Source organism: Xenia sp. Carnegie-2017, unplaced genomic scaffold (assembly GCF_021976095.1).
Source record: "Xenia sp. Carnegie-2017 unplaced genomic scaffold, XeniaSp_v1 HiC_scaffold_20, whole genome shotgun sequence".
NCBI classification, from domain to species: Eukaryota; Metazoa; Cnidaria; class Anthozoa; order Malacalcyonacea; family Xeniidae; genus Xenia; species Xenia sp. Carnegie-2017.
Window position 1 is genome coordinate 490,084 of NW_025813483.1, and position 22,356 is coordinate 512,439.

Below are 22,356 nucleotides of genomic sequence, written 5' to 3' on the forward strand. Positions count from 1 at the left end.
ATTAGAAACGAGACGGCAGCTTCTGCAAATTTCCCATGTTTTTCTACCGTTAATTGGTCAAAAAAAAGCCTTCATACGTAGCCCTCCTTATCGATCATGTCGAAGACAAGATAGAAATTCCGGCTGGTGGAAGTAAGTTTGGAGTATTTATTCTGATTCAAAAAAACATTTCATGTATCTCGAGGAAACTTTCCTTGTACATATAAATTTTTTGCACTTTAAACAAGTGTATTTTGTTAAACTTGTGCACGAAATACAAGGGCCATTACCATCACTCGCCGCCGCCATGTTTTTACAACTTTGTGCATGGCATTTAGCATGGAAATAATTTATTTTTGCTTAGAAATATCTTAAAATAAATTATGCATTAAATTCGGCTCATGTAAAATGCGACGTTTGAATCAACATCGAATTTCCGTCGAATATTCGACTAACTCAGTCGAATATGCGACTAAAGTCGATTAAATTAAAATCCGTCGAATTTAATTGATTCAAACGTCGCATTTTACATGCACATAATTCGCATTTGATTCGGCGCATGTAAAATGCGACGTTTGAGCCAGGCCTAATTAAATCGATCACGAACCGGACAATTTTCTACTTTGAACGAGAAAATTGTTTGACTGGAGGGAATTTCTTAAAACGTGTGATTTGCTCATCTAATCCACATTAAAATGAGTTGCACCTAACGCCACCTAAACGTCCCTATTTTGCACCGTTTCATTCAGTGCGTTTCATTCAATGCTTTATAGAAACAAAAATGTTTTTAGCAGCAAATTTTTTATGTATTTCAAATAAATACAATTCAAATGAAAATGCTATTTCGACAGAAACCACTTGAAGAAGCCCACGTTGGATTTGGTTACCAAAATCAAACAACCAAAATACCGCTGGCATTAATATGTTATGTTTTACTTTGACAATAACCACATAAATGACTTTCATAGAATCACGACTGGTGAACATAGAAACCTTTGTGTAACTATTGAGTAAATTACGCGATATCGTCTGCGGTTTATCTTCATAATAACCATTTAAAAAGAACAAAACAATGCACTTTCATTCAAACTATAAGTTTCTTAGCTTGTATGTTTTTATGAAGATATTCCGCATACTTAGACTTGTACTAATCGTTCATTTTTATGCTCACTTGCGCTGTGGCTTGCAGCATTAAAATTCCGCAGGAATGAAGTTATCTTAAAAGAAAGCAACATAACCCTTTTTACATTTAAACTGGAAATGTCTTAACAAACTTGATACTATTCTAAAGCTTCAATTTGTCGACGTATAAACGACTGAAATTTAGATTGAAATTTCCTTCCAAAGTCATTTCTGTATTAGTGGAGTCCTCCTTTAAATTTTAAAGGTACTAACCTACACTCGTTATTTGAGAGTAGCATGTAACTACTCGCAGCAACTACAGCGCATGTATAACCTTTCTAAAGTTTCTACCTGCGCATGACACCGGAATTCCGCCTGAAAGAAATGCCCCATGAAGGAGGTAACCCATCATGCCATTAACAAACTAACCTAGTGTATGTAGCAACCACGGGTGACCTCCAACCGTTGTGGGTTGAACTACTCATACATTATTGGGGATCCATGCTGGAGTGCCTTAATAGTCACTGTAGAAAGCTGTTCATGAAATTGGCCAACTACAACGACTGCATGCTTTTACCGTTTTAGGGGAGAGATAGTTTTCTTTCCACAATAACCCCAATCTTTGTTGGTTTTCAAAAGGTCTTGCTCGTTTGATCCAGTCCTCTAATGTCTTCTAACAGATGCAATTTGCATCCTCTACGCTAAGGTACCATCTGTACCCATTAACCCCAAGTAGAAGTTGCCTTCGTTTGGCCAAACTTCACTTACATTTCCGATTCTAAGCTATCATGATCCTGTCTATTTCTCTGTGAGGCAATTACCGGCTACGACAATACGCGCTCCTTAAAGCAGTATATTCACACAGATGTTTTTAAAGGTAAACCTGATAGAACAGACGCAGTTGACCAATAACCACGTTTATACAAAGTTTACACTTACTAAAGTACAAAAATGAATCATGCATGTCAAACCAAAAAAACAAATTAGTTGTCCTAGTTGAAAGAAAATTTTTATAACCTCTTCAACAAGACCATTTTTAAAAATGCATGTGCAAAATTTTACAGAAAAGTGTATTTATAAATTTCTATGCATTAAAAAATAGCCTTACAGTGGAAGATACTGCACACCAGGATTTGTAGTGGCTTTTTTGCCCAAAATGTATTAAAAATAATGCCTGTTAGCAGGCTATACTACGTAAATACAAATTTACACTCACAGTTTTCGGCGAATCCCTTGTCAATTTTAACGACAGAGGACGAAACCCTTTCGAAAACCAATTTATCGAAGAATGACGTATCTTTGCCAATTGCAACATTGATCAGATGCCCAGCATGTAAAATCACATAGATGCCCAAAATGTTTTTTTTTAAAAAAATAAAAACGTTGATTCTTTATCGAGCTAAGGGACACATTTGTGCTTGTGAAGTATTTCGTGTTTGCTTTCGAAGTTTGTCATGACAAAAACGTTCGCGAACTTTAAAATTTGTCAGTGAATATATTGTCAATTCTTAATTATTGTTCAGAGGGTTTATAAAAGGAATAGCACAATCACAGTTAATATATGCAGTGTACAATGTATACTTTTCGCAAAAATTCTGACAAAAATGTTAAGGAAGAAAAAAGGTACTTACTATGAAGTTTATTCAGTGTTCAAGCATATCAAAGGAAGTAAAATTTCAACCAAAATTACAGAATCTTCAGCTGCATAGCACAAATTGTTCGTTATTGTATGTAGCTTAGCCTCACGGGAACTATTAGGAAAAGCTAAATCCATCTTCATTGTGAAGAATGACTAAGTTATACGTGTCCACTATCGTTTTGAATATAAACCACCATGGTTTGTTCAATGTATCTCGAAGGCGTTTGATGATCATTTGTTGTTGTAAAGAAATAAGTTCAAGTCTAAAATCAAGCTTAGAACAACAAATATTAGTTACCAAAAAGGAAACTTTAAGGAAAGACAAATTTGGACTTTATATTTTGCATGAATAAAGATCAAAATACCGTAAACATTTAACACTACGATCAAAGATAAAGTTCTCTGTTAAAAGAAACTTCAAAAGACATACCCGAACTTGATTTCAACGAGATATTCAAATTTTGCCGAATAACCATAGTGTACGAGCTGAGAAACTGATTTAAATCACAACTTCTCAAACTGTACATGTGTTAATTTTGATCTATGGCAAAAGTTGAGTTGAAGTGTTTTGTTTTGATTGGTCAGTTTCTAGGTGCGTCAACAATTGTAATTAGTACCCAGTTGAATAAGGTCACTAAACTAAATCTCTAACTATATTCTATTTTTCAGCCAGCGCTTTCATATTTAATAATTTCCCTCAAGTGCTAGGTTCCCACTCAGTGTCCCTTATACTAAGTAAATAGGTTCCTACAGATTTATAGGCTTTTTCGACCGTCTAATGGATTATAATGAATATTTAATAAAATACAATGTTCTGTCACTTTTTACAGTGTATATGAGATTAGTACGTTTGCAATCTATCTAGTCTGAAGTTGTAAAGCTCCTTAAAATGAGTGGAATGTTTGTTGGGTCATTTTCATGAGAGTAAATCCATATCTTAGTGGAACCATGACAATTTTACATCCCTTTGTTGAACGCTGAAATGACCAGAAGACTACTTTGCCATATAAAGATGCAGTTTTTTCTGTATTCATTTTGGTAACTCATAAAATACATTTTTTGTTTATAAGTATTGTAGATGGCGAATTGCTTGATAATTGTTAATCGATTCATTATTTCTTCCTGTTTATAGTTGCAATTACTCCTTAATTTTTGTGACACTCTTCTTTTTTATAACTGGGAAATATCCGACTAAATGTAAAACCGATTTCAATTCTATTTTCTCTTTCGATGCAGGTATTGACTTAACGTGTTGATGGTGAATGTGGTGATATCATTCTTAATTTAAATTTGACTTTTTTTAGATCACTTTGCAGTAAATTATTTATGTAACTGCAAGCTAGAATCTGTTGCGCAAAAAACGCATTTCAACGTCATATAAGTGAAAGTCTCGTTTGACTGTCAATGTCTGGCTAGCCCAATAATTAATTATAAAAATACAAAGTATGAAATTCCTTTTTGTAGCGTTTAAGCTTTCTCCAGGATCAACTAATGCTGAATCATGTGAATTTTAAAAGTCGGCTGATTGCAAAAGTTACATTTTATTGTTGCATCATATATTTCAAAGGGGCACATGGAGACTTTACTTGTACCTCTAAGGATACAATTTGGGTTAGGGATCTTTGAGGATAGTTATGTACAGCAATCAACAGTAGATCATTTTCCATTGATCATGTTTTTTATAATTTTCCGATGCACACTCCACTATTTGCTAACAGATGAATACGATAAAAAATAGACTTCTCTCCTCAACTTAATATTTCTTCATCACGTCAACGAAAGTCAAAGACATTTAATCTACAACATTAGACATTAAATTTACACCTCTATTCTCTTATATCCATTAGGATACATTATAACCCATTCACTTGTGGTTTTTGTTGAATTTCAGTCTTATATTTCCCGGTCCATTATAATCACTTCGCTCCCAGTTCCATTTCAACCTTCCCAGTTTCCTTAGACCGACACTATGATCCCATTTTAATCCTCTCGTCCCAGTCTCAGCAACCGTAAAGACAACTCCACAAAACACAATCGCTTCCTTCAACGTCAATCTCAAATTCCCACGACAAAGATTCGTAATCAACAAATTTGACTTGAATCAATATTTTTATCCCTTCTGACCAAATCTGGAAGTTCACAAATGTCATCAAACCTCAGCCATTGTGTACTTTGGGAGACAGTCGTTTTAGTTGTCAGAGTATTAAACTGCAAAACAACCTTCATCGAAATTTCCTCAAAATCGTCTTCTTCTTTTTTCGTATTTGTCCCAGTCTCTCGCGTGTTTCGCCAAAGAATGTGACGTCACGATTTTCAAGCTGTCTTTGAATAAACTGTAGTCCCGCCAAATTGAATCCAACAGTATCCTAAAGATAAAGCACTCATTACATGTGTGCCATAGTTTTATCGTCGTCGATGTAAAAATTCAAGAAACTTTGTTCAATTCATTTGATTTGTAGAGCCATTTGTTTAGTTCATACGATTTGAAAAGTCATTTGTTCAGTTCAAATGATTAGTAAAGTCATTTATGAAAGTTCAGATGATTTGTAAAGTCATTTGTTCAGTTCAAATGATTTGAAAAGTCATTTGTTCAGTTCAAATGATTTGAAAATTTATTGTTCACTTCAGATGATTTGAAAAAATATTTCTTTAGTTTAAATGATTTGAAAAGTCATTTGTTCAGTTCAGATGATTTGTAAAGGTTTAGTTCAAACGATATTTTTGTTTCTAAATACATACTTTTTTCTGTTGTTAATACACAAAAGAATATTCTATGAACCTTTTTAATACAAAGCCAAACTCTGTATTAACATTGGCACTGTAATGTGAAAGAAAGCCTTAGTTGCTCTTAACCAATCAAAATTGATGACTTTTTCGTGTTAAGCTTACAGTCATTAAAGTGTTGACAAAATTTAACACGAATAAATTATCGGTCATATAGCGCAGGATAAAATTACGAGAGAAATTTGGCGATATTTGCGGTTTATTGAACGTACAACTTCCTACCTTCATTTCGCGAACTCGGCTACGACAATGTGATCTGATAGAGTCTATTACTGGCAGTAGTTCAGGAGTGGATATGATCTTGTTGTGATGTATTCTATCGTAACAAAATACGAAAAATGAAAATATCCAGCACTGTACAGGTATCTCACCAATTGTATCAAATGTTCAGCAATACTGAAGGAACGTGATGATATTCTTAGGGAATGATTTAAAGACAGACGTATTGAAAAAATATCGATCGAAACCAAAACAAAATTACGTCTTAATCTTACCGCAGCAGAAAGAACAGACATCGACAACTTAACTCTGTTTCCCAACCATTCTAAACAATCAAGTACATCTGGGATGAGCAAAATTTGAAAACGAAACCTGTACCATGTGAAGTAAGGACACAGGAGTCAAAATACATTTCACTTTACCTTAATCCACTCAAGAAGAAGTTTCAGTACATCAATAACATAGTCAAACGGTAACACAAGCAATGATTCTTCAAGTTCACTGAAAGTAAATAATTTAAGTGTTTTGTAGAAAAACACTTGCTTCATTAGATACCTCTCTACTGTATTCTAATAACACTTAAGAATTAATTCCTTTAGTAACTTCAACGAGACACTTTGCCATACTTTATCTTTAAAATGCTCTAAATTAACTTCTAGTACAAACAACGTTTCTTCACGGGATAATTTGCTGCTCTTTATAATACTTCAACCTTACCTTGACTTTACTTTTTTCACCACTAGAAGTACATACTGTAAAGGCTGTGAAAAGAAAAAATATTTTACAAACGTCGTTAGTATATGGTCCGGGAAAAGGAGGTTGACATAGACAGGCATTCAATCGTAGAACAACAATATTTATGGCCTCCATCTTCGTGCTCAAAATATTTTATTTCATTATTACAAATCCTGTGTATTTAACATTTAACTCTCATTTTTTCTAGAGTTATTATAAATGTAAAGCCATTTCATCCATTTTCCCCTTATCTACGTACGTACGTATGTAAATCTTGCAATCTTACCATTACATTAATATTTACATTAATCATGTTCAACATGCACGTGACTTTCACCTTGTATCACGTGGCCTTCATGCTGTTCTTAAATGGAAACATTGAAAATATAGTAAACTTACACTGACATTACCAAAGGCAGCAAGAATCGGATGAATGACGCGCTTTGGAAGCTGTTCAAAGAAAAGAAAATGTATGTGAGAACAAAAAGAACTTGTGTAATAAACGAAATTGGGATTTTCTGTATAAATCAAACAATAGTGAAGGGTGAAGAGCGTGGTTCCAATTAGAGAGTGAGGAAATATTGGTAGTAGTTTCATGGGTAGGTCAGTGCAGAGCGTGGTCCCAATTAGACAGTATGAAAATAATGGTGGTTTTATTGGTAGAGTTTAATAACAGTGTAGGGCATTTTCCCAATTAGAGAGTAAGAAAATATTATTGGTGGTTACATGGGTAGGTCTAAATAACGATGCAGGGCGTGGTCCCAATTAAACAGTATGAAAATATTGGCGGTGGTTTCACAGGCAAGGTTAAATAACAGTGTAGGGCGTTGCCCCATTTAGAGAGTAAGAAAATATTACTGGTGGTTTCATTGGTAGAGTTAAACAACGATGCAGGGCGTGTTCCAAATTAGAGAGTAAGAAAATATTGGCGGTGGTTTCACATGTAGAGTTTAATAACAGTGTAGGGCGTTGCCCCAATTAGGGTGTTTCGTCTAGAAAAGTTTTGTGATGTTGCCGGTCATGGTTATTTAAGATTGTTCATTTAAGATTTAAGATTATCTATACGTATAACATAAACATTTTGTAGATGTACAGAGCAAGAAATAACAAAACTTTCATTTAAGATTTAAGATTGTCTATACGTATAATATAAACATTTTGTAGATGTGCAGAGCAAGAAATAACAAACCTTTCATTTAAGATTTAAGATTGTCTATACGTATAACATAAACATTTTGTAGATGTGTAGGGAAAGAAATAACAAACCTTTCATTTAAGATTTAAGATTGTCTATACATAGAACATAAACATTTTGTAGGTGTGCAGAGCAAGAAATAACAAACCTTGCATTTAAGATTTAAGATTGTCTATACGTATAACATAAACATTTTGTAGATGTGCAGAGCAAGAAATAACAAACCAACCGTTTTGTCTTTTGTCACTTGACTCGCTTTGTGTTCAAGTTCTTTCTGTCTTTCTTTTATACAATTCAATGGCCTCCATGATTCTTTCAGCTAATGAAAAGAACAAACATCAACATAGTAAACTGCGTATATCATATATTATACTGTAATATCCTCCAAGTATCCCAAGCATACTGTAATATCCTCCAACATCTATATATTCTACTATAATATCCTCCAAGCATCCCAATCATACTGTATTATCGTCCAAGTATCTATATTCTACTATAATATCCTCCAAGTACTCCGTCTCAATGTCAGCTTAAACACATGGCTTCAGATATGCACAGTCTTCACATGTCTTTGGTGTACTACAGTTTTCGATATATATGTATGATTTTGAGGTATCTTTCAGGTACTGCAGGGGGGACTGGGCACAAAACAAATAAAATTAACTTGCAATGCTAATACAACAACAAAACTAACTCCTTTGATCGTCTCGATAGTTTTCTTGCCAGCTTTAACAGCTTCTGTGTCTTGTTCACCTGGAATCTAAACAACATCATGGTTTAAATAAATGAATTTATTTAGTGCAATAAATGCAACTTCCACAAGATATTTTCCATAGTGAAAGTATACAACAAATACAGAGTAGTTGGGCTCAAGATGGAACACATATCTCATGTTACATAGTAAAAAGAATCTTACAATGTTTTTCAACTCCTGTTACGGCGCTTTCGTAAGCTGCTTCTCCCAAATAGAAAACTTAAAATAAACATTGAAAGTACAGGTACTATATGCATATTTTGCAGCTCCAGCAACAGATCTATGTATAGTACCATTTCTCTCCTCTCGACAAACAACGTTTCGTCCGTTCGTTCCCAGAGTCTTAACGATTTATCATGTGACCCACTGATCTATAAGATAAAATACAATGCTTGTGGAACTGGAGTGTTAAGAATAAGTGTTTGATCTTTCAACAAACTGACATTATCTAAAATCTTCCATACTTGACACTTACAACAAACTCGCCATTATCTAAACCTTCCATACTTGATACTTACAACAAACTCGACATTATCTAAAACCTTCCATACTTGACACTTACAACAAACTCGCCATTATCTAAAACCTTCCATACTTGACACTTACAACAAACTCGACATTATCTAAAACCTTCCATACTTGACACTTACAACAAACTCGATATTATCTAAAACCTTCCATACTTGACACTTACAACAAACTCGACATTATCTAAACCTTCCATACTTGACACTTACAACAAACTCGACATTATCTAAAACCTTCCATACTTGACACTTACAACAAACTCGACATTATCTAAAACCTTCCATACTTGAAACTTACAACAAACTCGACATTATCTAAAACTCCATACTTGACACTTACAACAAACTCGACATTATCTAAAACCTTCCATACTTGAAACTTACAACAAACTCGACATTATCTAAAACCTTCCATACTTGACACTTACAACAAACTCTGACATTATCTAAAACCTTCCATACTTGAAATCTTACAACAAACTCGACATTATCTAAAACCTTCCATACTTGAAACTTACAACAAACTCGACATTATCTAAAACCTTCCATACTTGACACTTACAACAAACCCGACATTATCTAAAACCTTCCATACTTGACACTTACAACACACTCGCCGTCATGGCTGATTGCAAGACTCCATATTTGAATGATGACCTCTGTCGTAACATGAAGAAATCTGTCACGTCCCAATATTTTACGTTTTATCTTTACTTGCACTGAAGAAATAATGAGTTTTTAAGTAATGAACTGCATGGCCATGACACTAAAAGAAGATGAAAGCCATATAATATAACAGAAGGAATATACATGTAGGTATTACTAGGTGTAATGTTGATAACATGAAAATATAAGGTATAAAATGAAAGTACATGTAGGTATTGCTAGTGTAATGTTGATAACATGGGTAAAAATACAGGAAATTTACGTATAAAACAATTGAGGACGTGGTTTACTAGTATGTTATAGACGTACAAGGTATGGTGATGACGAAACAATGATGTAACCAGGGTAAGAGGGTTTACAGGGTAAAATGAAGATGCATAGGATACGAGTGTATAGTAGGGATATAATCGACTGTTTAGGCTATCATATATTACTATCATAAAATTGTGTATCTGTCATTTAAAATTACATTGTGCGTACCTGTCATCATGGGCGAATATTGATTTTCGACAATCACCAAAATCCAAACCCCAAATCTTAATGTTCTTGTCAACGCCACCAGAAACGAGGAGAACGTTATCCTGTAAAAATGAATCAGGATGACAAAATACGAATCCAAAGACAGAGAAAAGTTTCAAAATAAATAAAGACGCCATTGAAAAGCGTTCACTAATACAAAGTGGTCAAGAGATGGACCGCTACACGCTCTACACTTTCACAACAGAGGATTGGTAAAAATTTACACGGTCATACGTAGTTGACATTATGTACGTCTTTTCAAAGTTTCAAATCAATTTTCATTACATTCTCATAATCATCTCTCATTTTATAATTTTAGTTTACGTCACAAACTAAACTTCCTCGTTTGGGTTTTAAAGCAACATTGAAGAAAAGCTTACCCAGCAAAATTTACATTCTTTTGAACTGTAGCATAAATTATTAATGCATTATTTAAAATTGATTCACTTTAAAATTTAATTTCGAAAATATCTAATCGAAAAGCTATTGCGAAATGACTTATTTACAGCTTGGTAATGTATCTTTGTGTATACGTATTTTTCTTCATTTTATGTGGTAAAGTTCTTTCGACCAAAAATAAAAAACATATTATAAAACATGATATCAAAACAGAGTTGAAAGCCGTTCCTGTAAGCTTGAAAAAAACAGTATAATTTAAGCGACAGCTAAAACGGATGTGACGTAAGCTATGATCTTCTCACAAACACAATCCACTACTATCAAAACGACAGTCAAACGTTGATACTTTGAAACACACGTCATATGAATAAAACGTACCGTTGATATATCCATGGTAACAACAGGTAATTTATGACCATAGAGGGATAGGAAGAACTAAATAACGACGAAAAGTAACCACATTTAAAAATGAATACAAAAGTAATTAGGATAAATGGACAGGAAAATGTTTATTCAGTTAAATTTTGAGACTTCTGAAATCAAATTATAACGTTTATGGAAAGCATAGATTAATCCAATGTTACGTAACTAGCTTAAAGTCAAAAATATCGCCTTCTTTTTACAAGAGTGGATTTTTTTAATGAATTTTTTTGTAGGAAAAGGAAACAGTTCTAACTCAAAGTGCATTTTTATCGTGATTCATAGAAAAACAAATGGGAGAATTTCGTACAAGGAGTCATCTTTAGAGTGATCTACAGCAACAAATGAAAATATTCTAACTACTGCTATCCAACATCAACTGCTATCAAACACTATTAACTGCTATCCAATACCATCAACTGCTATCCAATACCATCAGCTGTTATCCAATATATCATCAACTGCTATCCAATATCATCAACTGCTATCCAATATCATCAACTGCTATCCAATATCATCAATCACACCCAACACTGCCCCTGTCCATACCACACCCCAATATCATCAACTAATCCATACATCCCCATCCCTTCACCATCCGTCCATCAACCATCAATTCATCCAACGCTTAACAACTTACCTTTCAATGTATCAGTGAAGAAAATTTTCATTGTAATCACAAAGCCACGGCAATAAACTTTGATTTGGACTGCAACGAAGGTAGGCTCGTGATTAAATGAAAGATCATAAATGTATACCCTCCCCAGACGAATATATCAACAACTAACCTGAACTTTATACACATTACGTCATCATTCATCTTTAATGTTCGTGCATGACAAATACTTAATCTTTGACTAAACAAAATAATACAACATGAATCACTCAATTGTACAATGAAATACAAAATCCAATTAGACAATATTGAATCATACAATTAGAAAATGTTAAACTGAGGATTGAACAAACAAAAAACGGATGGTCACATTTAACCACATTTCTTTACAAACATCATGAAATGCACAAGAAAAACAAGAGAAAAAACTTTAGAACACAAGCTTCAACAAAGATTGAACAAACAAAAAGTGGATGGTCACATTTAACCACTTTTCTTTACAAACATCATAAAATGCACAAGAAAAACAAGAGAAAAAACTTTACAACACAAGCTTCAACAGAATTAGTACATTGTTGTTTTTCTCCGACAGACAATGGACATTTTTCGTCTTAAATGATAAAGTGAGAAAATCACGTTGAGTGCAAACGTTGCTTTACATGCAAATTATTTAATACCTGGTCGTTGAATAGTTCTCATCCGTAATCAAATCAAATTCCCTTTTACACCTTGTCACCACTTCCTGAGGCGAATAGCGTCTAGAAATTGATAAAATCATCATTTCTAGATGTGCGCAGTCTTGAGCTCCCTCTGAACAATTCACTGAAAGAATATATGAGGACGTGGGAGAAAGTGAAGCATACGTCACTTGTCTCTTCAAGGAGTTACAAAATGACAAGCAGCAGAATAACTTTGCCAACAAAAAGATCTCTGCTATTTCTGTTAGAGAAATAATCGAAAGAAAGCAAAAGAAGGCATGGCAGTCCACAAATTTTGTAAAAAATGTTACTTTCCAACGACCACACCAAAAATATGTTTTTAAAATGAAGTAAAGTCCCTTACATTATCGGGAGCTAAACACAACGACCAAATAGCACCATCGTGTGCGTCCACATTTTCAAGCAATGAACCAGACGAAACGTCAAATATTTGGAGTTTGCCAGCCTGTAAAGGAAATTTAGAGGTCAACATTTACATTGTCTCACTACTTTATAAAGTCATCTTCACTATTGTTGTATACCTTAGTACCAACAACAAGGTGTCTGTCACATGATCTTACATTGTCTCACTACTTTATAAAGTCATATTCACTAATGTTGTATACCTTAGTACCAACAACAACGTGTCTGTCACATGACCTTACATTGGCTCCTACTTTATAAAGTCATCTTCACTATTGTTGAATACCTTAGTACCAACAACGTGTCTGTCACATGACCATTGTCTCACTACTTTATAGTCATATCACTAATGCTGAATACCTTAGTACCAACAACGTGTCTGTCACATGACCTTACATTGTCTCACTACTTTATAAAATATTCACTATTGTTGTATACCTTAGTACCAACAACGTGTCTGTCACATGACCTTACATTGTCTCACTACTTTATAAAGTCATATTCACTAATGCTGAATACCTTAGTACCAACAACGTGTCTGTCACATGACCTTACATTGGCTCACTACTTTATAAAGTCACATCATCAATCCTGAATACCTTAGTACCAATAACAACGTGTCTGTCACATGACCTTACATTGTTCACTACTATAAAGTCTCATATTCATTAATCCTGAATACCATAGTACCAACAACGTGTCTGTCACATGACCTTACATTGTCTCACTACTTTATAAAGTCATATTCACTAATGCTGAATACCTTAGTACCAACAATGACGTGTCTGTCACATGACCTTACATTGTCTCACTACTTTAAAAAGTCATATTCACTAATGCTGAATACCTTAGTACCAACAACCACGTTTCTGTCACATGACCTTACATTAACTCACAACTTTATAAAGTCATATTCACTAATGTTGTATACCTTAGTAATAACAACAAAGGGTCTGTCACATGACCCTACAATAGCTTACTACTTTATCAAGTCACATTCACTAATCCTGAATACCTTAGTACCAACAACAATGTGTCTGTCACCAGGGACAAAAAACGAAATTAGACAATAACCAGAAGACATTGTTCTGATGCATTTCTGAGTCGATCTACAAATTTGTTAGAAATATCATCACAGGTTGACATAGACACAGTCACTCTTTCGACCCACAAACAATGATAGCGTAGAGTACGTAAGTCTGTTACGGTAATATTACATCCGTGATGCTATTTTAATTTCTTGCATAATGTTTTTTAGTAAACTTTGATTTTTTCATTCCCACCCCTATTCGAAATTACTCCAACGTTATTCCTAACAGGAAAATGATTATCCTGTTGGTACAACTTGATAAAACTTTAAAAATATGAATCATTGTACGTTTTAGTTAAAGAAATTACAAGCAATTACACATACACAACTTTAAAAATCTGCTTATTGTACCTGTTCCACAATTTAACACTTTCAGCTGCACCAGAGAGGATGCAGGAATCGTCAGAATTGAATGACAAAGTCCTAAAGTAACAAAGCTAGCTACAAATCAACTAAATCAAGGTGAAGTTCATAAATAAAAATGCGTCATCCATTTTATTCAAGATTTCATAAAGTGAAATACTACAAAATGCGGATTAAGGAAATAACAACAACACAACAAAATTAATCATTTTCTGAAATGCAATTATTTCTAACCATTGAATCATGTAAAAAAAATACATTTGTCTAAGGGGTCAATCAGATGAAGTGAGCTGTTACAGTATGACGCTTCAAAGGCACATAAGATTTAAGACTTTAACTTATTGTCTCATATTCCAGATTTATTGAGATCTACGTAGCCACATACCTTACATCACTACGATGACCAGGTGTCTTTATGGAAAGTATATTAGTTGAATCTTTCTTTTCTTCACTGAAGACATGAAACTCTACGCTGTTGTTGTGTAGTAATAATGAAATCTGTAGAAATTTAAAATACTTCTTATTTCAAGTGGATGCAACCAATTCCATAGTATCCAGTATCCTACGCATTCTTTACATGTACAATCAAATAAGATGATAAAAAATGACGAAAGACTCTTTCTCATCGTCCTAAATGACTATTCAACAACACTTGGAAATATACAGAAACATCAATTTAACACATCCATACTTCTCAAATATAAAATAAAATCGCGGACAAAAATAATGAGATACCTTTAGATCATTATTTGAATTCAATGCAAAGTCAAATGACCTAACAAGAATAAAAAAATTATTTGTATTTTATAATGGCGGGAAAGCAAGACAAGTGAATGAACCAAGTACGTATGTACGAGGAGGACTAGAAACGACTTTTGCATCATAAATATCGTTTAAAATAACTTTTTATTCAGCCATTTTGAACAAGCAATTTTAAAATTGACATTGTAAAACTGCTTAAAAATATTGCGTATGAAAGTATTAGAAACCAACATTGATTAATAATTATATTTAAGAAAAAACATCCGTTGAGAAAAGCACGTCTAGAAAAATCTCTCTACACAAAACGCTTGACTTCCACAAGCGAATTACAATGTTTGTACTCCATACATCATTTTACCTTATCTTTGAGGTCGCTTTAACATCGGGTAATTTTATAATCTCGTCTTCGACGGTGGCTAAGACGTTTTCAGAAACCTGATAAAATAAAAGTAATGTTAAAACATGTTTCGAAAATAAGACAAATAGTGCGCAAATACACAATTAAAATGTTGGAACAACGCATATTTGATTCTTCCTATGTATTTCTGTTTCTACGTTTTCAAAATCTATTTCATTTCAAGAAACAAAACCAAATATGCTCCAGTATTTTGACATAATATATATAAGAACTATTCACAAATAAAGAGAAATATCACAATGTTACAGAAACGAGGCAAGATTGTGATGTCTTAGCGTAAACTACGTATATTTTGATTCGTCAAAATTCTTTGCACACAAATTTCACGTAACAAAAATTATCTAACCGTCAGCTCGTCGGCTTCCAATCCTTGTGATCTAGGAATAAATAATGGTAAAAATATCACATGTATGAGAATAAAAAAGCTTGAATATAGTTTTAAAATTTCAAAGTCAACAACCTTTGCTTCTTTAAAATCTTTTTTCGTCTTTTTGCCAAGCGTTTTTTTATTTCGTCTTCTGATGCAAGACGAAACATTTCTAACGTAGAATTAGCACCCTAAACAAATAAAAATTATCTTCACATAACCACATCTTTTCTTTAGTTCTCTCGTGAAACAAGAAATATTGATTATATTTTGTAAAATTCATTCATAACCGTGAATGTTATTGACATACGTAAAATACTACATTCTCAACTTGGTTATCATGAAATGAATAATGACAACCTATGGTCGACATTAGAATGGAGTTTTTCCATTGAAAACTGAGCAATATTTGCTACTGCAAGAATTTCTGCTGGGTTTGTAAAAATTACACGAAAATCACTCAGACAGTTGCTTTTATAATGAATATTCCCTCACGATGTCAACACGACTCTCGGTGACCGCAGCAAAATTGATATGTAAATGAAATATTTTTTTTCCATAATTGAATACCAAACCCATTTCTTAGAAAGCTGTGCGTTGCTATTGTCTAAGGGTTTTAAATAGTACAATGAAATACCATTAGCTATAGAATTATAAAGAACGAAAACTTAATGTTTATCATTAGTGTCTGATTAATCCAATCAGAAAAGCCATTTATAGTTGATAGTAGGTTGTAACATAAAGCTGAGCAATAGCCACATAATGTTCATCATCTCCATAGCAATTTTTTAATATCCAAATCCCAAATAAAAACTTCTTACATAACGTACGTACATGACAACCAATATAAGTTCGTGAAAGATCGCAATACAGCGACACTACGCGATCAGTTGAGCTTCTCATGACAGAGCCAATCATTGTACACGAAAGCAATTCCTATTGAAATTCGAAATAAAGAAGTTGAAATCCGAGTTGAAACTAGAACTAAATGCTTATATATGAATTTAAAAACTAGACTAAATGGTTGATGCAGTGGCGACAGGTCTAATGCAGATGGCCAAATTATAAACACAAAGTTTATTAGAAATTTTATTTGTTTAACCTAACATAGTAATATTCACAAAAATCGACAAACAATCCTATGCACAAATATCAACCAACATTCCTAATACTGTATACCTAACAAATATTCACCCATAGTCCTAATGGACCTCACAAATATCCATCAACGTTCCTAATACACCCACAAATATCCACCAACAATCCTAGTACTACCTCATTGTAACTAAACATCTTAAAAACGCTTATTTTCCCTTTGGTTTTCTGAATTTAAGTAGCATCCACTATTATCCCTCATGCATCATGCAAGACAACGCAGAGAAATGACCACCAAACACCTCTTATGTACCTCTATTTCCCCTACACCATCCTCGCTAGATTGCGTTGCTGTTTTTCGTTTTCTCGTTTCTTCGCGTCTTTCTGTTCTATCATCTTTGTACTCAATTTTCCAAACTCTCAATTCGCTATCAGCACAACCAGTAATTAACTTTGTTTCATTCTTGACGACGACAAAGCCCCAAACCTTAAAAAAATGTACATTACGGTGACTTTATTACTGTTCCTAAATCCCTGTTTCTAGCAAAGTATGCATCCTTATTCTTTTACGAGAGTGAAGGGTAGACAACTCCTACATCCTATCATAACAACAAATTCATAGGTTCCATTCACCTCTGTTTTATGACCAACCAAGGTAAGAAAACAATGCTGTGAATCAAGATCCCAAAATTTCACGAAAGTGTCTTTGGAACTAGGAAAGACAAAACCATTAAATATAAACTAGCAAAGCCATTTAAGATGAAAATAGATCTTCTATATTTACCTAGTTATAAGAACATTTTGAAAATGAAGAAACCGACAACAAGTCACCATTCCTTTATGACCTTTAAGTCTGAAGAAATAACAAATTTAAGAACATTGTCGTCATACATACATACACATCATTTATCTCTTTCTTAACAAACATTGCTATATAACAAAGAACTCGCTAACTTTGACAATTCTGTCATATGATATGTAGCTTCTAAGCTTTACAACATACGTACAGTATGTATGTAGGTGGCAAGACCTCAGTTTAAATATTCCACCGTAAGTCAGTAAGTCATACCTCAGTTCATATTAAGAGTTTACATGACTTTTATTTATGTCATACTCCCCACTTTCAGTTTGTAAGTCATACTTTCACTTTTATTTTGTAAGTCATACCCCACTTTTATTTAGTAAGTCATACTTCCACTTTTATTTAGTAAGTCATACTCCACTTTTATTTAGTAAGTCATACTCCCCACTCTCAGTTTGTAAGTCATACCCCACTTTTATTTAGTAAGTCATTCCCACTCTAAGTTTGTAAGTCATACTTCATTTTATTTATAGTGTCATACCCCACTCTCAGTTTGTGTAATCATACCCACTTTTATTTAGTAAGTCATACTCCCACTCTCAGTTTGTAAGTCATACCCCACTTTATTTAGTAAGTCATACTTCCCACTCTCAGTTTGTAAGTCATACCCCACTTTTATTTAGTAAGTCATACTCCCACCTCAGTTTGTAAGTCATACTCCCACTTTTATTTAGTAAGTCATACCCCACTCTCAGTTTGTAAGTCATACTCCCACTTTTATTTAGTAAGTCATACCCCCATTCTCAGTTTGTAAGTCATACTCCCACTTTATTTAGTAAGTCATACTTCCACTCTGTTAGTAACCCATACCAACACTTTTAGAAAGTCAATAACATAAAAACATGTAAAGAGAAATACCTTACTTTGAATATCAACATAATCATCATAACTGAAGCAGTATTGATAATGCACATTTAATGAATACCACAAGTTTTTTTAAAGCAAAAATGTTTCAACATCTCATGATGCCACCTTCATATAAATACACTCATCATTTATTCTAATCAATATTTCATTGTAATATTTATATATAATCTACTCATAATTGTATAAATTGTATCACTGTATCATATTTTCCTTATTTATATTCATCACATACATAATACTCTTTATTATACTGAAGATGGCATCATAAGATGTTGAAACATATTTATTTTAAAAAACTTGTCATATAACATTAAATGATCATAATCATACCTGAACATTCCTGAGTCATTAATTATATCCCAAACAATCACATCTGTATCCTATAGTAGTGGCAGAAAACAACACAAATGAATTGTTTACATTTTATAAACTACCCTTCACCATTTATAGCAATTGATTTAAGTGTCATAAAAATCACAATTAAAGAATACCTTTGATCCAGACACCAATTTGACACCAGTATAATCATAGTTAAGAGCTGTAACTGCTGTCTTGTGACCACTAGAAGAAATTCAATGAAACAAAAGATGAAATAATTTTTTAATCTTTCATTCAAGATATGGCAAGAATAGAAAATGCCTAATGAAGATGGTTGCTTTGGCATCTTTGAAAACATTAGTGCTGATACACATCCATTTACCAGAATTAATAATTTTTACACAAAAACACAAGTCTACACTTCACTCCACAGTAATGCATTAGTGCGACATTGACTATGTCACTGCTCGATACTATATTTTTAGGGACAACACTGTTTGTAATGACTATTCTTATAGTTTCAGAAGTTGCCGTGCAAATTTACAAGGCATTCAAGGTTCATTTATCTTTCATTGATTTTATATACTGAAATTTGAAAACTTTCCTTGTTCCTCTTGGTTGAGAGCGTGTAAAAATGTCTTCAAGTAGTAACTTGTTTACTGGCAAATTTTCTTAAGTGAGTTTTCAACTGCTTTGTGATTGGAACACAGAAGTTTCAATGGCAAACAAAAGGATAAATAGGGCAAAATGCACCATCAGCAACATCTGTACAAGTTGTAACCCTCTCCAGGATACCTCTTATACCTTGTTGCATGCATTGTGGGTCTTGAAGTTGGAAAATTTTTGGTTGATGTGCCTAGCACATATATTATAATAGCATGCTGAGTTATATTTACGGTTTGTTTATCGAAAAAAATTTTGAAATGAGTTTTGGACCGTTTAGTAATTGGAAATCAGAAGTACTGAAGGTAAACAAATGCTTGAGCATAGACTAAATTGAAAAATATATTCCATGACAGGAAATGTACCTAAATGTCACTGAGGATGTACCATTATTTATATTCCAAATTCTGATGACACCATCGCCATACCTAAAATTTAAAAATAAACTGCAGGTGGAGGTGCATGTATGCAGGTTAAGCTTTACATTCTTCTCCCTGTAAGAAGTTGCAAATTTATTATGTACATTAAGATCAAAAGCTGTTCAGTTTTCAAAAGCAAGGAAAATTATTTTATATGGGCAAATCTTATTACCTGTTGTCAAATGGATATAATTTATCAAGTCTAACAAAAATGTAGAAATTAAAATAGTTTAGGCTCGAGGGGAATGTACACCAATGATTTTCATTTTTGTTAACATTACATACTGTACAGGTTGACTGACATTTTTTTCCTGGATATCAAAATCTTTCAGAATACAAGGGGAAGGGTAGGATCTGGCTTTTATAAGTTAGGAGGCCCAGGATCTGGCTTTTGTAAGCAGGGGGGTCAAGCCCCCTTCCATTGCCTAACCTTGTGTTTCTTACAACCATACTTTTACTGTTGAAAGTTATGATTAGCCACAATGAAGTAAATATCCGGCATCATTTACTAGACATAATGATATGCTATATTATTTAATTAGATAAGTTGTTTTACTCACCCAACAGCAAGATGTTCAGAGTCAGGACTGAGGCAGAGACATGTCACTTCGCTCTTGTTACCTTGTAAGACATTCACCTAGACATTTAGATAAGCATATCATAAAAACAATTTTTAAATAGTGGAAAATCTAACATTGTTTAAAAGTTTCAACAGTTCGCTTCAAATACTTTTTCGCCAAGTCTAGCGTCCCAAATATATACATTTTCTAGTGCGGGAACAATCGCGAGGCAAATTTCACGTCTTTTCTCGCCACTTTGAACAAGACACACATTAGCTCTAGCACTTCCCACTACGCCAAATATTCCAGCTTCGACGTAACGCAGATACGATTTTGTTAAGACCATTTTAAAGGAAAAAGACGAGTCCGAAATATTGGAAATTCATCTTGAACTACTACGAATTGTCTTCCACCCGATTTCCACGTGGGGATATATATCGTGAGATTCCGCCAATATAGACCAGGCGGAGAAAGGGGGGTGTCGTCCAATGGTATGTCCCACAGGGGGGAATTTGTTAGATCAGATCACGACCAGCTTCTTTTGGTCAATATTGGTGGGCTGATTTGAAAAATCGATGTTATACGGGCAATTTGACATCGGAAGATGTTTAAATATATAAAAATAAAGAAAATTTTAGTAGAGAACGCCCAAAAATTTTTTTGGAAACGAGTTTTACAGTTTATCAAATCGAAAAACTAGTTTTAATCAAATATAAACTAATGGTGAAAGTATATAATGACATTACAGTGAACTTTGAATCTTCTAGCAAATCTCTTGTGGTGTATGTTTCCTGTTCACTTTCGAAATCAGATTCCTCGTCCTAAAGGAAAGACGCAGGTAGTTATTTCCACTACTTTATAACACTTGAACCAACGAAATTCAAAACTGTATATGTGATTCATCGATATTTCTTTTGAACTTATCTTTAAAACAAACGGTGATATTAATGGTTGTTTTTGTATTGGAGCCTTGTCCTCGTTAGAGCTATTATCGTCGTCAACATGTTTTGAATTATTCGTGTTTTCATTGGTCCACGAGTCCACATCCTAAACTCTCGAATGTACGCTGGGTACTTCAACTAATTTCAATTTTATCAAGCTATCTATAACCAGGCGTCTTTGTTTCTGCTCTGTCACTCTTGATTTTGTTTCACTGCTGGAAGTTTCATTTTCAATTTTTTCTTCTGCCTCAATCCACGAATAATAATATCTGTCATAAATATTAAGGCATTGTCTATGCACAAAATATGCAGATGCAAATTTAAAGAGAAAATAAAAACATTTCTAACATTGTCAAGAATATAAACGAGTGGCGTAACAAAGTGTTTATGACTTTGATATGTAATTGTCAAAACAAGCTTAAGAAGATAAACAGCGTGTCAAAAATATTTGATTGAAAATAGCTAAGCGCATTTATAAGCAACAATTTCAGACCTCACTTCTTTGGTGCGTAGTCTACTGCACCAACTCTTTATGTTCATGGTTATGGCAAAGACCAACTGTATGTACTAGTACCGATTATGGAGTAATTAGCTCGCTCTAACAAAAATTTTCAGATAAATCATCTCCTCTTGCGTAGTCTTCTTGAGCATGCGCAGTATATATATATAAATATACATAAAGTAAAAACTTTATATAGTAGATGTCAACTAGCAGTTGAAGCTGGTGCGATATAGTATGCAGTGGCTTAGGAGCCCAGACTTCGGTCGCGACCGCACTCTCCCTGCACATCCCCGAGCAAAGCCTATCGCAGGTGATCTCGAGGTCTGATGGGCGGAAGCTTGCTACGTATTGGCATCCCCAAGTAGGATAGCGTGGAGGAGCCGAAATCTCTTACCGAAACGTTAACATGCGGTGTTCTAGTGCCTTACGCTTAA

At 33.7% G+C, this 22,356-nt stretch overlaps 1 pseudogene; it reads right to left on the reverse strand.

Moving 5' to 3' along the window:
- Positions 1–4,265: 4,265 nt before the first annotated feature.
- On the reverse strand, positions 4,266–20,882 carry LOC124443196 (annotated as a pseudogene).
- Between the last annotated feature and the right edge of the window lie 1,474 nt (positions 20,883–22,356).